Below are 20,057 nucleotides of genomic sequence, written 5' to 3'. Positions count from 1 at the left end.
AGGTCTTGGGCTTTTCTTCATTCAGAGGATTTTTATTACCAGCTCAATCTCCTTACTGGTTAATTAGTCCATTCAGATTTTATACGTCTTCAGTATTCACCTTTGGTAAGTTATGTGTTTGTAGGAGTTTACTCATTTCTTCTGGGTTTTCCAGTGTATTGGTACATGGTAGTCTCTGATGATCCTTTGTATTTCTTTGGTATCAGTTGTAATTTCTCCTGTTTCATTTACAATTTTACTTGAGTCTTTCATTGTCTTCTTGGCCCAGCTAAAAGTATGTCAATTTTGTTTATCTTTGTAAAAAAAGAAATAACCTATTCTTGGTTTCATGGAACCATTAAATTATTTTTTCAAATCAAGGCAGTTGTGATTTTTTTTGGTTATATCTTGATTACCATTTTTATTTCATTTGTACTCAGCTTTTTAAAGTAAAATAACTGTCCTCATCTCCATTCTCTGTAGATGGTATCCTCCACCCTCTGTTGTCCAGATCAACACTCTCCCTCTCATTACCCACCCCACATCCTTTTTTGTTCTCCTCTGTTTCATCACGGGAGATTCAATCAAATGTGTCCTCTTCCATCACATTCTGATTTTCTGCAGGATCAATTCTGTTCTTGATGTGTATTTTAATCTTACTCTTGTGCTTTTAGCTTCTTTTCAATCTTCTTTTATCTCCTGTTTGCTTTTTATCTTCTCCTATTACTTTCCAACCCATACTTTTTGCCTTTTCCTAGAGACCTTGTTTTCTTGTAATATATTATTCTGATTGTTTCTTCTGGATCTTGAGTTAGAACATCTTCAGATGTGTTATTCACTTTATTCTGAGTGGATGTGGCACTTGGAAAGCTGAAATTCACAGCCTGCACGTTTAATATTTTTTTCCATTCATGCCCTACTTCCCACAATGGCTTTCTCATGAGGACCACATCTGTTAGAGTGCCCTGCGCCACTGTTAACATCCTTCTACTTTTTGTTCATTTGCTTCCTGCGAATTTCAATATCTGTTTGTTGTGGAAAGGTGGCAGTTGAAGTGTAGGGGAAATGATACTCTCTCAGAGCAGCTCTTGAGGGCTAGACAGGAGTTTCTGCTCAGATTTCTGGTTGGCACAATTCCTGGTTCACTAGGTCAGCAGGCAGATGGTGATAGAGTTGTGAAACATATTCTTACCTCTTACCATGTTAATTCTTTCATGCACCAAGAGGGGCCAGGCTTCACATGCGCTATAAAGGGTTTATTCTACCCAGATTCAATCAGGATTAGTTTCTAATGCCATTATGAATTTTATTATTTATTGTGTTTTCATGGGAACGAAGAGTGAAATTGAGAGAATTATACCAGGAGCTGCTTGTTAGATTCATTTTCGTATGGCCTCTGTTGCTCCATATTTTCATTTCATTTTATTTTGGTAATGGGAAATCTTGCTACTCATTAGCAAAAATTAATCCTGTTTTGTAGTGTTGGGTTTCAAATCTCTCTCTAGTTAAATATAATCCTGCCTTCTGTATTCAGTCCTAGATTCCATGGTAGAATTAACCCCAGTCTATTAGTTCCAAAGTCTCTCTTCAGTCCTTTAGTGGGGGATGCTGGGGCTGGGTCATTATAAACTTCAGTTCTCCTTTGCAGTGAGGCTCCCTGTTTGGCGCTTCCACTCAGGAACACCCAAGGAAGACTGGAAGGCAGGAGAAGGGGAAAGAACTTGCTCCTTCCAATTCTGGTGCTCTTAATATTTCAGTATCATGGCCTCAGCAATGGTGCTTCATCCTGGTAGTTACAGTTGGTTCCAGGTTGCAGCCCCTTCAGCACTCCAGAAGAAACTTAATTCTGCTCATTGAGAGGTAGCGGAATTGGTTTGGCAGTGTACTCCTCAGAGATCTGAAGCCCAGCTCCTGAGGTACCAGGACCAGGACTGGTTGAGTCATGTCCCTTTTAGAGCACTGAGTCCCAACTCCACCAAGCTTCTCCTCTGACCTGTAGGAACTGCTACCCAGCCTCTCCCTTTCCCTCCAGCCTAGAGATGGTAGCAGCTTTCTAAGGCATTTCCTTGTTTTTGTTATGCTTTGTCCTGCCTTTTTGGGTTACTAGCATACCTCGAACCAAACTCCATATTAAATTCTCTGTTAAAATAACTGGGATGACAGCAAGACCTTATTGGGGTAGGAGGACACTGAGAGTGAACTTTTCAAAGGCAGGTCACAATCGGTTGTAGTTCTTAAGAAAATCAATGCCTTTCAAGGGCAGGGAGAAGTTAGGGTAAAACCAGGGGGCTGAATGGTTACTGAAAATGAGACCAACTCTGTCATGGGCCATTTATTGTTAACATGGTAAAATTTCAGTGGCAAAGAAAAGGCATATCCACCTATGGGCTGCAAGTCCCTCATCTCTGCCTTTGTTCACAGGGCTCACCTTCTTCATCTGATCTAAGTCAGTCAATTATGAGCAGTTTTTCACTTGATCTTAGCCAAAATGCCGAGAAGCAATAGTTTTTCACTAGATTTAGTCAACAAACTCACCACCAAGATTGACTCAAAGAAGACAGAACACTCAGTTTACCTGTTGAGAACAGTCTGCAAGAAGCTCAAATCTATACTACATTTTGGTTCAGGTTGTATATACATAGACATAAATTTTTTTTTCAGTACAGGGAATTGAACCTAGGGCCTCGTGCATGCTAGGCAAGGGTTCTTTCCCAAAGCTGCATCCCCAGCCCTCTTTTCTAATTTTTTGATGGATAGAATATTGTGCTTTAGAAATGCTTATTCATCTCACTGGAATATCATTTTAGAATCTTACATATTTCTTAGAGTTGCCCTTATGTAGGATGAATAAGACAAGAAATATAATATAGAACACAAAGACTATAATTAATAATATTGCATTGTATATATTTTTTAATTTGCCAAGAGTATATATTAGGTACTCTTACCACCAAAAAGAAAAAAAGGAAGAAAGGATACTTTATGATATGAGGATGTGATCATTTGTTTGTAGTAATCACTTCATTTTATATATACATATCAATCAATCAAAATATCATGTTGTGCACCTTAGATTTGTTATCCAAATGGGTTATGTCTGATTTTTTTTTTAATTAGGGAGAGAACTTAATCCTTTGTAAAATCTCAAATTAACATACTTTTCTTTGTTAATCAGTTTCCCAGCTATGTCGCAGATAAAAGTTTAGGGACAATGGATGCTATCTGACATTCCAGTATTAGACTTGGGAAATGTTTCAGACACAGCAAAAATATTGTCATTTCTTACAAGTGTCCTCTCTAGACAACTGCTATGATTTTACTCATGCATAATAATAAATAACAGTTGTAAGAAAAATGGTTTGTCTTGGCCCAGGACTGAACACCCCAAAGCATACTGCATAAGTCATTACATAATGGATTTGTAGAAAGAAGGAACAGATTTATGAAAGTAGAAATTCACAATAAACAATGATTAGCTATGGAAATATCTTAAAACAATAATTTCCTACCATTCCTCCACATGAAGACAACTCTTTTCTATCCCTTCAATAAGATGGTCAAGATTTGGCAGGTCCCCAAAACAACGAATTGTTGTCAAAGGATTTCCAAAGCATTTTAAGAAGGTTAGTTCGTTCCTCCAATAATACAATCATAAATTATTTATTACTAGAAAATCCTACCCCTGCTTCATGGAAAAAGACACTAAAGTACTGCACAGGAAAGAGTGTTATTTTAAGAAAGTTAAAAAGGCCAGCAAAAAAAAAAAAAAAAATGGGGCCCTTATTCTGCAGACCTTTAGAACAGAGACAGCCAGCTCCCGTGAAGACATCTTTAATTAATTCTTTCACTGTCAAACTTCAAAACACCACCATTAAAGCCATGTTTCTTCTCATCTGCAATGCCTGACACTTCCTATACTTACTTACTTACTCATTAACTATCAGAATGTATGCTACACACTCAGAGAATTGTTGAGAGTTAAACAAGTCAGTATTAGTTTTAAATCAATAAGAGGAAAATAAAGACCAAAGGGGTTAAGTGACAGAGACCATTGGGGACAGAACCAAACTAGAGTTCATAGTTTTCCAATTAATTTTCAGTCCAGTATGATTTTGGCTAGCACTGCCATTACTCATCTGCCCTTGTATTGTGCAGGTGAGCCAACTCAACCATTTACATGCTCATTACAGTATTTACCTTCGAAAACAACAATAGAATTAGGCCTGGCCTGGATTCAACTTGGAAGGGGAGCTGTATTTGCCTTCAAGACCTTTTCTTTCAGTTTCAATTCCCTCAAGTCCTCACGTGGCTTTCCAGTCACATGGTACCACCTCTGACTGTAACTTCCCAGACCCAGTCACAGTCTCTGCCCAAGCCAGCTTGCAAGCCACCAAAACTCTTCTAAGTGAAAATGCACATCACCACTGGTCTATCCAGATGAATTTAACTACTATTACTGCTCTACTGATGTTACTGTACTTTTGTTACCACTGACCAACTCTTATTTGGAGAGTGCCACATTATGAAACAGCTTACTTGCTAGTTTATCAGCAGACTGTTGGTGGTTGCCAGATATTTATTAAAAACTATCTGACAATGTTTCTGTAGCGTAAGTATAGTATATTACATGCTAGCTTACTTATCTCCCACCAGACTATAAGGCATCTTTAAAGCAGGACATCACCTTTAAGTAGAGTTCTTTTCCTTTTTTTTTTTTTGATATACTCCTAAAGGAATATGGTTTGATTTAAAATTTAAATCCACTGTTTAAATGATAAACGAATCTACACTTTGTGAAGTCTGAAGGAAAAATATTAATTTTGTCTAATATCAGGTCCCCCAATACAGCCAGTGTAGAAATTATAGATAAATTACTATTAAAGTAAATGGCAACTTTTAGTGTCTGAGCCGTAAATATAGTCTCTTATTTACATAAATCATTCTCAGAGTTCCTCTTTTTGATATGTTTGAAATTATTTTATTTTAGATCATTATTTTGGTTTGAATTTTTACCTGTCAAAGGGACTAGTCAAAAAAGAAAGATAAAAGAAGGACTTAAACATGCGCAGCATACTGACAAGTTTATTGGTGTAGCTTTTTTGTTTGTTTTTGTACTTTGGAGATATATTCAAGAGTTATGCAATGCACTCATTTAAAGTGTACAATCTGATGACTGTAAATATACTGTAGATTTTAAAGAAAGCAAAATCTTAATGTTTTTTGTACTATAATTTCAAGTGTGAGTGCCAGATAGGGAGGAACACGTTTCTGAAAATAATTTTGTGATATTGAGAGTTATTAGATTAAAAAATTTTTTTTGAAAAAAGGATGTGAAGTTCTGAAAACCTAGGAAATGTAAATCCAACATGTGCTACACACAAGACTGAAAGGATTTTTCTAGGAATGAGTAAATGAATGTGAATTCTTTGCCTCTTTATTTTCTGTGAATCAAGGGCATGTATAACTATTTTTCAGCCTTACCTCATGAAAGCTTTGAGCTTTCCCTTCATGTTAAAATATATTATTTAACATTTGAGTATGTCAACACCACATTAGGCACTTTAAAAGAACACAATTAGCCATGCTTCCTACTCAGGGGACTTGTCTACTAAGTATCAGACTAAAGCAAAATGCTATAGTATTCCTTCACATCAAGCAATCCAGAGAGTGATATTTTCCCTTAATTCTTCCATAAAAATCAATGAGATTTTTCTTCTTTTACACAAACGCAAAGGAACACTCTTTGATTGAATACATACCTTTAGAAGTCCTGTTTGGGCACATTCCACATCTCATTCTTTTATCATGGGACAGAATCGGTGACTACATCTAAATTAGACCTACTAAATGTGATTTTTGTCACAAAGCAAAAGGAGATCTCATTTTCACTAATATTACTCATGCTATTGTAGGTGGGCACATTCAAACAAAAAGAGTTTGAGCTTATTTTTCTCTCATGCTGCTTCATACTGTGCACCAACTAAACAAGGCAGACAGCAGAGTGCAGTGGAAAAAGTAATATGAAATACTCTAGGCATGCTTTTGTGTTATAATTATTTTTAAAAATTATGCTGTAGCCTCTGATACTTTTTGAGTGTTAGAAATATAATGTAGGTACAAAGCACAAATACTTAAATCTATCAAGTAATAGTCTTTCAAAAAATTATTTAAAGTATATATTAAAGTGTTAATTTTCCATTAAATATCTTATTTAGTCACTGAATTTCTAATTTGTTTCATTTATAGCTTTACTAGAGACTCCTTAAACCTTTTGGTCTGCTAGATTAACTCTGCTTATATAAATACACTATAATCAACTAGATTAATTAGTCAAATTAGCTCAGTCTTTCTTCTTCTGTACTTAGAACTTGAAAAGTTCATAATATTCAAATTAATAATTCAGCATTGATTCCTAGTCGAAAGTCTTTTTAAAAACTAAATTTAATAGTGGCAGGAGTTACAAATTCAGAGATATTATAATTAAGCAAGCAGATGTACATTTTGAAACAGTGCCTCAATGGATATTAAAATGTCCTCAATAAATTCCTGCTTCAGTTTGATTTGGTGGTCTGAATTTTTGAAAGAAATAATTAAATAAGACAATTATAAACATACCATTTTTTTTCTAAAAGCTTTCAAACTAAGTTAATTTAAAAAAAGAAAATATTCACAATATTTTACATGTTTACCAGAGGCTTGAAGCAAAGAACTTTGAGAACTCAACATGCTGGCATTTGTCATTTACCACAAACTGTGTCATAAATACAGTGGTTCATAGACATACTTGGGGATGTTTGGCCCAGATGGCCTTCTCATTGAATCAGAGTTCCCATTGAATCAGGTTGAATCATAGATAAATAAGACCTTACTTTAAGTTATCAGGCCTTGAAACTGTGTCTCTGGATTCCCTCTGCCAGAGAGCAGTCCTTTCTCAGAACAAATACTCGTGAAATTAGATAATTTCATTTTGCAAACAATCTGGAAAAGATTTGGAGAATGAGGAAGGGGGAAGGGTGGGGGCTATGAGAGAAACCTACTCAGGTTTTCTAGCACGAATTTTGAATTTTGCCTTGAGATGTTTAGAATTGAAATAATCAAAAGGTAATCATATTACCTAACTTGGAATAGATAATGTAAACTAATTCCAAATTTCCAGCACTGACCCTTCCCACTAAAACTAAGTCTCCCTAATGTAGAGAAAAGTTGAATCATCCAACTCCAGTGCTAATTTTTGCACATTATCTGTAGCTGAGGACTGTCACACAGTTATCTTTCTTAACTGACAGCAAAATGCCACTGAAAAAGGAATAGGAGGAATTATGGAAGGATGGGCACACCAATAAAATAATTCAAAACCAGAGGTAGGCAAATTGTTGCTAGGATTTTCTTCTAAAAGATATGGGGAAAAACCCATGAGGGAGTTTAATTCTGAAATCTTTGTCTATTTTTCAATTATTTAAAGGAGGCCAAAATAGACTCCTAGCATCTAAGTAATCCATCCAAATAATCTACACACTTTCATTAAAAAAACAACTCTCTCTCTCTCTCTCTCTCTCTCTCTCTCTCTCTCTCTATATATATATATATATATATATATATATATATATATATATATATATAAAATCTTCTTGTCCAAAGTCTCCTGGGACATCAACATGTAAGACTAAATGACCACGTTATTCCTTATAAATCTCTTTTGTATTCTAACTAGTAGCGAGATCTCTGAGTATCCTCAAGGTGAAGAGCAGGTGAAACCCTAAAGAATGTAGTTTTTTGAGGGAAAGGGAGTAAATATAAGCAGAAATAATGCAAAGTTTGCAATCTGATGCTTTTAAGAACAATTTTAAAGATCATTTAACTAGGTGTGGTGGTACATGCCTGTAATCTCAGCTACTCAGGAGGGTGAGGCAGGAGGATCACAAGTTTGAGGTTGAACTCAGGAACTTAGCAAGGCCCTAACTCAAAATGGAAAAATAAAAAGGGCTGGGGCATGTAGCTCAGTGGTAGAGTGCCCTGGGCTCAATACTCAGTTCTGCAAAAAGAAAAAAAATTATATATACACATATATATAACATATATATGTATGTATATGTGTTTATAAAAAATAAAAATATATATACATATATTTCCTTAGTTTTGGTATTATTACCTCCTAGGTAGATATAAGATAGTATTATAAATATTAAAAGGTAATGGCTGCTTATATGTGGTACACTATCGAGCAGACCAGTTTACAGTTAATCAATTTCAGCAATTGAAAAAATTAAACTCATATAGTCATTTATAACTGAGTCTTTAAATATTTTCAGATAAGTTCACAACACTGGATTAAAGTAAATTTTCTACTAAGGTTCTTATGAAATGCTGGAGTGCTTTAAAGTACAGTACTAACAAAGAGATTATATAATTTATGCAAATGTAGACATTTTTATAAATAAAATTTTAGAATGATAGCCTCATCACTGGGAACAAGAAGCTCATACCAGCTACTTCTATAAGGTGCAAAGTTGAGACGATTTTAGGTGTTCCAACAAAGCCAAAGTAATTTTAGATCGAACACTTTGTTTTACAGAAGAAAAAAAATCGTGCATATCTCTATTCATGATGTGTGTGTGTGTGGGAGGTATAGTTTTGAGAACTTAAGGAGAGTGGTGGTTGGTATAACCTAGGAAGTGAGGGAAAGCATTTAAAAAATACTGTCAACGATACTGGCAGGAAAGACTGTATAAATATACTGTAGACTCAAACATAAGTGAGTTGGTTAAAAAAAGAAAGGAAACTGCAAATGAAAACTTCAAAATTTCTACCCCCATGATGAAATAAATTACATAAAGAAGTATATTATAAGGGCTTTTCATACCTACCATCTACCTAATTTTAAGATCCCAGTTCTTAGAGAATTTTCTTTTCAAATCTGAGGATTCAGCCAATATAATTGGTTGGATAGTCTTAGCATATTTTATGAAATCATTTATACGGCTACCAAATGTCTTGGGAACTTTTTCCTCTAATCACTCTTGAATTTGCCCAAATTGGTTTTAAATTATTCCATTCGTAATGGTAAATTTTTATTACAAACATGTTTTTTACTCCTATTTAAACACAGATACGTCAGTTTAAAGTTGAAATAATTAGATCCTACATGGTTTTTCATGCAGCACATTATTATATTATATCAAAAATCCTAGGCCATTATGGAAAAGATGTAAAGATTTATATAAATTTAAATTAATTTATTTCTTTAAATGGCTTATTCCTTGCATGTAGGTGTGCATATATTTTCAAACACAAACATGTATATTTGCAGAACCATAAATTATACTCTACAGCATACCTTTTAAAATGTTTTTTTCTTTTAAAAATCTTTACATGAATAATATTCAGCATCATGGACCTTGAACACTGATGATTCTGGCTAACGCTTTTATCCTTTGCTTGAAATTACAGGATCAGTCTAGCCAGAATTTATGAGAACCAGACCTCAGACCTCACATAGCTCACATATTAGACCATTAGGCATCTAACTACCTCTGAACAATTTCAATGCATTATCTCGCCTTTTCCCTGGGGCACAAACTTCACTCGTCCATACTTTTAATATATTTTGTCTGCATGAAGCAGATCGAGTTATTACATGCCAGCAGATCACGACTTACAGAAATTTCATTGCTTCAGAAGGATGCAACGAATGTCTCTGTTCTCCACCTCGATTCAGAGCCAAATGGAAATGGTCAATGCAGCAAATATCTGTAAAGTATTTGGTGGTTTATGCAAATCCTATTTGATAGTTTTACCTAAGCACTTTAAACATTTCCATACATATCCACCCACAGACACTTACCCAGGAAAGTCATACCCATGTACTCTTTTGTTATTTTTTCTTTTCTTTTTTTTTTTAATGCATGCCACTTCAAATGGACTACTAGGGTATCTTCTATAAATGAAAACCACCTAATTTTTACTTTCTTCAATAGGGTTTTATATTCCTCCTTGAACATCTTTTGTTTTTATTTATCTCATTTGCAGATTTCTAGGACTTCCAAGCTAGGAATATATTTGCTTTTCAGAAAAGAAATTTAGTGATCAACATTTAAGAATAATTGATCTTTGAACTCTCCTAAACCTTTTGCCTAGATTGCAAAACCATTATGTTCCTTTCTTTCATTAGAATTTTTTTCCCTTCAGCAAGCCAAACAGGAAACAAGGGTGATCCTATTCTGTCCCTAGAGACTGTTCATCAGCTAGCTCAGTTTACATTTATAAAAGGGTGGGGGGAAACAGGGGCATGAAGCACTTAGAAATGTTGCATTTTACCATGTGGAACTACTATTATTGTGTATGTTATATTATATTTATTATTTATTATTATGTATTTTGTTATTATTATTATGTTATCCATTCTAAAGTTAGATCTCTAAGCTACTTGATAACTTCCTCTACTCTGATATAGATAAATATAAATATAAATATATATATCTTTATAAATAAATATAATTTTTTAATTCTAGCTAATAATTGTGCTACTTGGCTTTTCCCAACAAAATACTTGAGAAAGGAAGACCAAGCTACTGTTATCTAAAACAATTTTCTCATTTAGTTTCCAAACTAAAACAAACAGCAACGAAAGGTCATTAGTCTCACAGACTAAAATTGTTTTGATGAAGGCCAGCTTTCCATTCTGTTGACAAGTGTCTCAATTCTTTTCAACAGCTCTGGGTGTCTACACTGGAAGAATGCAGGGCAGTCATCAGCCTCAGGGAACCAATGACTCTTGGTGACAATCTGCAGAACTACCACTGATCTAACTATTCCTTGCTCCCACCCCCTCCTTTCTTTTATGTGAAGTTAGGATAGCTAATAATGTAAATGAGTCCTCAGCAGCAGATTCAAATATAAACACTACTTGAATTTCTGCTGCTGTATACTACTTAGCAATAATGGAATCTCAGCCTAATTCCTTGTTTCTTCAGAATAAAGTAAGGGAATAGAAGAGAACTTGCAAAACTTCACCAAGATTTCCTCAAAGAAGGCAGACATTGCAATGCAATTTTATTTAGCAGGTCAAATATTGAGCTCCAAAGTGGAATCGATAAATTGGAGGCTTTGGGTGGATGCAGAGAGCACCTCTGTGGATGACTTGATTTTCCTGCAACTTCCATGCTGGTTTGGGAGTGAAGGGCTGACTGGTTTGGGGATTAATGAGCAAGACATAAGCTGCATGATTTTATTCCCATTGTATTCCCAGCTAAAAATAAGAATCAACTCAGAAATGAGAATAACTCTACACATTACATCTTTGCATGCAGACCTCCCCTTACTATTTACTCTCAGAGGCTTTTACTTGTCAAGTCCTCTAACCTTTCCAAAACTGGACAGTCAAATAGAGTTGCCAATCATTGATAGGGAAGCCCTCAAGGGCTGGAAGAGTGAATTCTAACAGCCTCTGGAAAGTTCAGAGTAAGAAGCACTGCGTGGAGATGGCCCAGGGATTTCGAAGTCGGGAAATGTAAGTTCTATTTTGAGCTATGCCTTGAGCATGTTGCTCTTTTTACAAAAATTTCCAGATGTGAGAGGAAAGACTGCTTGCTTTGTGGTGTGTTTGAAGAATTCTTAATCAGAGAATCTGATTAAGGCTAAAAATGACATTCAGCTAATGGGTCTTTTAAAAGAAAATAAAACAAATAAACAAATATACTGGGCTGAAAAGCTCTTTATCCTTCTGGTGAATTTTTATTATCTGACCTTAAGTATACTACATTCCACCTTTTTTTGAAGCAGAAAGAGCATTTTGCTAACTTTGAGTTAGGAAAGATCAAGGAAGTCCCAGTATCCAGGTGTTGGAAGGGCCCATGGTGGCAATAGTCCAGTAGGTCCGCCAATTCTCGGTTTGCCTCTCAAATGCATATGCCAAGGTACAAAAGTAGTTTGCTTAAGTGCATTTAGGGGTATTAAGCTTGCTACCTCTGCAGGCAGCTCATTCTCCATTCAGATAACAGGCCAAGCTGAAGCCCATAGGCCTGCACCTCTGATCCCTGTCCTGTCCTCTGGCATGTCACAGAGCAGGCCTCGCTACCTTCCTTCACATGACAAACCTTGAAACACATAAAAGGCAGCTATGTTGTCCCCCTAATTATTATCCCCTCCAATTCAAGAACCCTTCAGGCTATTCCATATACTACAGGCCTTTGAGGCCAATCACTCCCTGACCACTTCCCTTGCAATGCCTTTGGTTGTCAGTGTCCCTTTTAAAGGTTGAGTCCATAACCGGTCCCATAGTCCAGTCTGATGACTGTGAACTACATTCTGTTTGACTGCTATCATCCCCAATACTTTGTTGTCCTAATACAGGGCTTTTCCCCTCTAAGTCTTATCACGCTTACTGTCAGCTAAAATCTCTCCTTCGGTCACACAGCTCCTGCCTCGTATTTTGGTACTTAAACCTTCTTTACATTTATCTTGTTTACAATTTCATCTTCTTAGAATTGGCCCATTGTTTGAACCTACCTCAAACTCTTTTTTGGCAGCAGGAAACATGCTAAGCTTGTCTTACTCTGTGTGAAGTACGCTGCAGTAAGGGCTTCCACGTTATGGTGATGCAAGAGCTTTGTGAGACAGGGACTCCCCTCCTAACTTTGCCAACACACCTAGGGCTGAAAGGTTAAGTGCCTTGCTAATGAGCACACTTGTACTATATGGTGAAACCAAGATTCAAATCTTAGCCGCCTAACTGTACTTGGGTTATTCGGTTATGTTCTTAGAATTATTCGGATTCTGCTTCTACTATTTAACACATTGGTTCTCTCGACATTTAGTAGGAACCCAAGAGTCAAATGTGGCCTCAACCAATTCATTATTTTAAAAATAACTGCACTTTACTGGGTTGAAGACAAAGCCAGTTGAGCTTGGATGTCAGCAATCTATTTGGGCTGTCTTTCTGGACAGAGCCTTCTTACCAGCCTATGAATTTTCATCATGTTCACAAGGAAATCATTGATTGATTTATGTCACACATAAAGTGTCCATTATATACCAGGATCTGCATCAAGCATAGGAATACAAAGATGGACCAAATAGACCCAATCACCACAACCATCTCTCCAGCAGCCAAGAAAGGTCTAATTTAACTCACTCATGGTAAACCAGTAAGAACTCAGCCATTGATGATGTCGACTTCTAATGGAGGAAAAATGTCACAGTGATACCTAGTTTGTCTGCCTGGGGGAAAGAAGTTAGTACTGAGCCCAGCAATATGATCAAAGTAAAGGTCACAAAGAACAGTGTAGCACTAAGTAAGAGTGATGCCACTCTGAGAATCATAAGCCTCAGCCTCTGATAAGCAACTGAACCTGACTTATGGGTTTTCACTTTAAAAAATACAGGACCAGGAGCTGGGCACAGTGGCACATTCCTGTAATCCCAGGGACTCAGAAGGCTGAGGCAGGAGAATCTCAAGTTCGAGGCCAGCCTCAGCAACTTAGCAAGACCTGGTCTCAAAATTAAATAAATAAATAAATAAATAAATAAAAGTGGTGGGTGGGGAGCGGCTGGGGTTGTGGCTCAGCAGCCCCAGGTTCAACTCATTCATCCAGATCCATGTTAAGCATTTTACTTTCCTTATAACAGTGTCCAGCTTCAGCATGGACACTGTTCCAAGTCAAATGCATGCAGATTTTATTCAAAAGGTATTCTATGAGAACCTATTAAAATGGATTAGAGAGGTAACTGTGGAATATAATTTAGTTTCCATTAATTGAGCAACTACCACATGCTTGGCACAGTATTAAGTACTTTAAAAGTCAGCATAGTAACCTTACCAGGAACACAATTTTTAAATTTTCTTCGAAATCTTTTTATAAAACACTTTTCCCCCCACATATGAGAAAACAGAGGCTTGGAAAGATTATGTCACACAGCTGGCAAGTCAAAGAGTCATCAGGCCCAGAACCATCTGACTCCAAAAGCAGTGTTCTTCCTACCTCCCACATGGAAACAAGCTGTACCCTTTGTTGTCTTCTAGTGCTCATCACTCTACAAGGGCATATTTTAAATGTCAGGAGAAAATAAAGGAGCAAATTGGGTGTGGTACCTACGGCAGTCACCTCACTATTAGAGCTAATAATTTGTTCAGGCCTCAATGTCTCAAATGGTTGAATTCAATTAGTGGGACCCAAGTAGAACAGCTCTTAAAAATGACTACAAAAATGATGTTTTGTGAAAAGATCAGGGCTGCTCAGATTCTGGGTTTCACCTCCTCCACTATCTGCTTGATGATACTTGAACTAAGTTAGTCTTTAGCTTCTGTTAGGGAGTCCCCTCTACCCTTAATACAGTCTCCTTACCATCATGATACAAGCTTTCCAACCTCAACTTCTGTAAGAAATGCACTTGCTCTTCAGCTTTCTGTGACCAAGAGCCATGGAAGTGGTTAGACGGGTGATTTCTTTTGCTGACTTGGAACCATCTCGAATAGTTCCCTCCACATATCCTGCACTGAAAACTGCCTTGTTCTCCATGTTTGTCAAGAAGCAAACCCCAGGCTTGGCCCTTTGCTACTTGAAGGTATCCTCACTCCTTAAAGGAAATAACCAAGTCACCCACTATGAGCTTCCCTCTCTTTTCTCCTCTTCATAGCATGGATGGCCTTCCTTCTCACCCAGTCTCGGAGTAAGAACTGCTCTTGCACTTTGCCAGTGTTAACGTCCCCGTGTGCCTTTCCCTTCCTCACTTCTTCCCTTCCTGGTTGTTTGTCCTGTTAATTTGTCTCCCCCCGCCACCAACTCCCTGAAATTTCAAGCTCTTCATACCCTTCTTTGTTTACAAATATGCATAAGCATATTTTAAGAAACGCCTCTCTCAATCTCCCAACCCCCAAGCCAGCATCCTATTTTCACAGCTCTTGAAAGAAGAGTCCACTTCCGGACCCCCCACTCGGCCCTTCCCTCCTTGCAATCTGGCGTCTGCCCTTGTCAGTCCACTGAGACTCTACAGACCCAAAGGTCACCAATGACTTCCTCATGGCCAAATTCATCGGTACGTTCTCCCCTTTGCCCTTCAACCTCCTCTGTAGACCCCAACTCTGTTGATTATACATTTCTCTTTCATTAATATTTATTTTGCAACCAACTACCTTATGTCAATCACAGGGCGACCCTAGGGACTCAGGCGTGGAATGATCTTTCATGGCTCTGTATTTTCTCATTTCTTCTATTAGTTCTCTGATATCTTTTCTAATCTCTCTAGCTCCTATCATCCCCAAATACACACTTTCCAAGATATGTCCTTGGTCATCTTCTCCATATCCCTTAGTCACACTCTTGTGACTTCAGCTATTACTTCTGAGAATGATTCTAAATCTCCTACTCCAGTCCTTCTGATGCCTCATGAAAAGCTCTCAGTCTCCTAATGCTCATACACTGAACTCTTGTCATCAACCTACGCCTCTTGTATTTCTTCTAGTGGTTCCTGGCACTGTAACACAGTCAGGCTCACAGCCTTAGCAGCGTCGCTTTGGATTGCTTCCTATCCTCCTTGCTCACTTCACCTAGATTGCCAAAGTCTGCAGTCTCCCCCAAAACAATTTCTCATATTTATTTCTTCATCTACATTTCCATTACTGTGAAGCAGGAGCCCATTAACTTCACATTCCCTGGGCTGGGATGTAGCTCAGTGGTACAGTGCTTGCCTAGGATATGCCAAGTCCTAGTTTAATCCTCAGCACCACAAACAACAAAATAATATAAAGTCATTCCCCAAAGACCTTCAGGATTTGGGGCAATAAAAGCAGGTTGCAGGGGGCTGGGGTGGTGGCTCAGTGGTAGAGTGCTTGCCTAGCATGCATGAGGCACTGGGTTCAATTCTCGGCACCATATAAAAACAAACTAATGTATCCACCTGAAACTAAAGATACATAAATAAATATTTTTTAAAAGCAGATTGCATGCAGTATACTATTTATTTAATATTTTTAACTTAATAGATCTACACTGTTTTTTCCTCCATCCATGGCAATAATCTATGGAACCAGAAGTTCCATAAGCAAGTTATATTTTTCTAATACATATGTACACTATGTTATTTTTAAAATTTTAATGCCACTTAAATTTACTGAACATACCACAAATAATGCACTCTCCATTCTTTGGAAAACATTTTTTTTGATATAGAAATCCCTTATTACAAGTATTTCTATCCCCAGTCTTTTGGGTTGGGTCTTCAAATTCATTTGATTAAATTCTTACAAGGTAACTGTTCAGAATTATAACTACATCCCATTAGTCTATTTATTGCATAAAAACTCATCCTCCATCTAGTCCTACCTAAAATCCTCATCCAGACTGTTGTCTCCAGTCTGAACAGACCTGCCCTCCCAACATCATTTCTGACTGCTTGGGCATCCTTATCTCAGACTTTATGGAACCAATCTCTGCTTTTCACTGCCTCCTGTACTCTCCCTGCCCTGTCTCCCACCCTTCACCTGCCAAATCGTCTCTCCCTTCCCCCATCTCAAAACCACCCTAATTCCTCAGCTGGAAGTAATCTTTCTTTCCTCCAACGCCCACCTTCCTCCTGTACCCATATTTTCCTTTTGACACTTTTCACTTTCTACTTTTAATTTCTGTTCTGTAGTCACATTTTCTCTCTCCTATATGTGCTTAACTTCCTTGAGGGAGACTGGTTCTGATTCATCTATTGTATCCTCCAATTACTTAGCAAAGTACGTGCCCACAGAAAAAAGAAAGAGAAAACAGCAAGCCCACTATATCTTGGTTGTATAAATGAATATGTGAGTCAGGTAACATTTTGGGATAAGTGAATTTTGATTAAAGTAGTTGTCTTATTAAGTAGAATTTTTTTTTTCAACAATTTATTTGTACTTCCATGGTGGGGATTCGGGAAGGGAGACAAAGGAGCTTATGTTATATGGCACTTTTTGTCCTATCTTTTCCTACATTTACTTTTATTTAAATCACACAAATGAGTTATACTGCATGTAAGTGTAACATGTCAAGATACACTCTACTATCATGGATATCTAAGAATACCAAATATAAAAGTTTAAAAAAATAAATCACAAAAATGAAATGGATGTAGTAAAGTACTTTCATCATAGAGTTACAGAGGAAGAGGGGCTGTTTTGGATGACAACTGAAATTTTTATTTGGTTGGTTGCTGTTTTGTTTTCAATAGGAAGATTTCTGAGAGCAAGTTTTTATTTGTTTGTTTGTTTTAAGTGCATTGTTTTCTCCTTCTCCCATGGCCATCCTTCCAGTAACTATAAATAATGAAAATCTTAGAGAACTGTATAAAATTTCTTAGAGGGCTCATTTACTTCCAGAAAGATGTTTCTGTGAGTGACTGACCACAGCGAGAGAAGAGTCCTGAGCTCTCAGAGTTTAGTTTGACACGTCCGGAGAAAGCCCAGAGCAAACCGCTGCTCAGTAGTAGAGCAGGGATGTCCTCCCAGCAGAAACCCTTCCTCCAGCCCAAGAGGATCCTGCACACTCCCCTCTCACTGGTCCAGTGGTTCAGGGTCACACTTCAGAAAGTGCTTCTCAGGAAGCTGAAATCTTTGCATCCATCAGAACCCTCACTTTTGCTCAAATAGAACATAAACAATTCTTTCAGGGTGGAAGAAAAAAAAAGGACCTTTTGCTAAAATTTCCATCTTAGAATTGTTGATGACTCTAGACTTCAGTTTCATAAAGTTTTAAAATTTTTCCTTTCAAATTTATGAGAGAAGGAAAGCAGATAATTAAAAGAAAGAAAGAAAAAAAAAAAAGCAAGAGAGATGTCACCTAGAGCTAAGAGCATCAGCACATGTTGAACTCCATCAGACACCTGCTATCACCAGTCAGTGTTTCTAATGTCAACAGAGATGGTCTAGACTTTGTAACCTTTTTTCCCTTCTCTCAAAATTCCTTTCTAGAATATTGTTTCCCATGATAAAATATGCTATAGATTGAGCTGCGCACAGTGGCAATGCCTGTAATCCCAGGGACTTGGAAGGTTGAAAAAGGAGAATGATAAGTTTGAGAGGCCAGCCTCACCAACTTATTGAGACTCTGTCTCAAAAAAAGGGGGGTAATGTGCTGAAGAGATAAGGATTTGGGGATGTAGCTCAATGGTAAAGCGTCTTTGGGTTTGATTCCCAGGTTAAAAGCAACAACAACAGAATTTGCTATAATGTCTGTGTCCTCCCAAGCTTCATGTTTTGAAATCCTAACCCCCAATATGAAGGTATAAGAAAGTGGGGCCTTTGGTAAGTGACTGAATGGGATTCGTGCCCTATAAAAGAGACCCTGGAAAGATTTTTTACCCTTTCTATCACATGATGATACAGAGAGAAGATCGACATTTAAAAACCAATAAATGGACCCTCATCAGACAATGTTGCCAGTGCCTTGACCTTGGACTTCCCAGCCTCTGGAATTCTGAGAGTAAATTCCTACTGCTTATAGGTCACCCAGTCTGTGGTTTCTGTTATAGCTGCCCAAACAGACTAAGACAAAATATAAATAAGCAATTAAAATTTCTTTCTTATCTGACCCTAGAAATCTCAAATTGGCCTTTGGATCTACACAACTAGTGTATGACTCAAATTGTTGGTCAGGCCTACCAGTTTCTACTTACCACTCTAAAGCTAAAACCAGAGGGAAAATACTTTCAAACAAATATACAAAGTGTTCCTTTTTCTACTCAAGAGAAATTATTATCTACGTGGTTGCTTCTGGGTTAACTAAGGGTTCAGTTTATTCAGCGAGCGTGTGAACTTGATCATTCTCAGCTGGTAAGTGCTGCCATCTTGAACACTGTGCTAGAATCATAATTCTGGCACTAAACCTCAGCTGTGATATTCAAGTACAAAACTCAGCCTGCGCAGGTCAGGGCCATCGTTGCTCTAGGCATTATCAGCCAATTCTCTAGGAAAATGAAAACGATCTGCTATGATGTCAAGAAACTTCATAGACTCATAGGATAATAGAGCTGGAAATGGCCTCAATGGATGATTCCCTCGGACATGTCAGCATGTCCCAGGTGCCCCACGTGTTTTGTGTTGAGCTGCTTGTTCTTTATACACGTCCACACCTCTGCCTCAAGGCCTGTCACTAGCACTCTTGACACCACAGACGGAGAATACCCCCAGAGATTCAAGAACAAGTCCCAGAGTCTGCCAGACAAAGCCTAGCAAGACCCCTGGCATAACAGTAAGATCACGTGCTGGTGGGCTGGGAGCCAGAGGAGCCAAGAGAACACTTCATTTGAGATCAGGACCAACAGCATGAAGCAGAGAGCAGACGTGCTGCAGCCTCTGTATGATTTGACATGATGTTCCCCAAAATCCCAAGAAAAGAATCCATAAAAGCAACACTACAACATCTACCATCAAAATCTCATTTTAACAACCTTTTCTACATCATCCTTACATAAGCACCTAAAGAAGGCACGCTCTTATCATGATTTTCTCCAGCCCCTTCAGGTTGAAGCGGGCTTCAGTGTAAGTTCTAAATGTAACACAAGGTGGATATGAAAAGTCAAAGGACATTTTTAGGAGAAACAGTACATGATAAAATGAATGTAAGAAAAGAGAACAGAGGGACTTCAGCAGGGGCAGAGTGGTTTTGACTAGAAGAAAAAGTGGAACAAATGAACTGCAATGAATGAGATCTTCTGAGGAACCCAAGCTGTGGCAGCAGAGCTTGGCTCTAGGGTCTGTCCTGTTATTATGCTCTTGCAGCTGACACTCCACCATCCTCGACTTTACTTGCTAAATGATTCACTGCAATCTGCAGACTAGCCCCATCTGACCCCCTGTACATCATGACATAACTTTTGACAACAGCTTCTAATGGTAATTTGATCCCTGTAGAAGAATTTTTAAAGGTATGGCTATGAACATAAGTGAACAAATCTATTACACATCTCTCAAAGAAATGGGAGTTTCTATAAAGCGCTTGCAGATGCTTTGGGAGGGAAAGAGTTGCATGACTTAGTGTTATGCAATTACTTAGTGTCTTCCCTCGTTTTGAGCATTTCTCTGAATCTTTAAAAAAATAAATTCTGTCTGTGCCATTAATACT

The 20,057-nt window shown here is 37.6% G+C and overlaps 1 protein-coding gene across 3 annotated transcripts in view; it reads right to left on the bottom strand.

Annotated features, from left to right (window-relative positions):
- MEIS2 (Meis homeobox 2) overlaps positions 1-20,057 on the bottom strand; it is a 204,934-nt gene that overhangs the window by 94,526 nt on the left and 90,351 nt on the right. The window lies entirely within an intron of this gene.

Source organism: Spermophilus citellus, assembly GCF_964194105.1.
Source record: "Spermophilus citellus genome assembly, chromosome: 4".
In the NCBI taxonomy this organism is placed as follows: Eukaryota; Metazoa; Chordata; class Mammalia; order Rodentia; family Sciuridae; genus Spermophilus; species Spermophilus citellus.
This window is presented reverse-complemented; position numbering and strand designations above follow the sequence as displayed.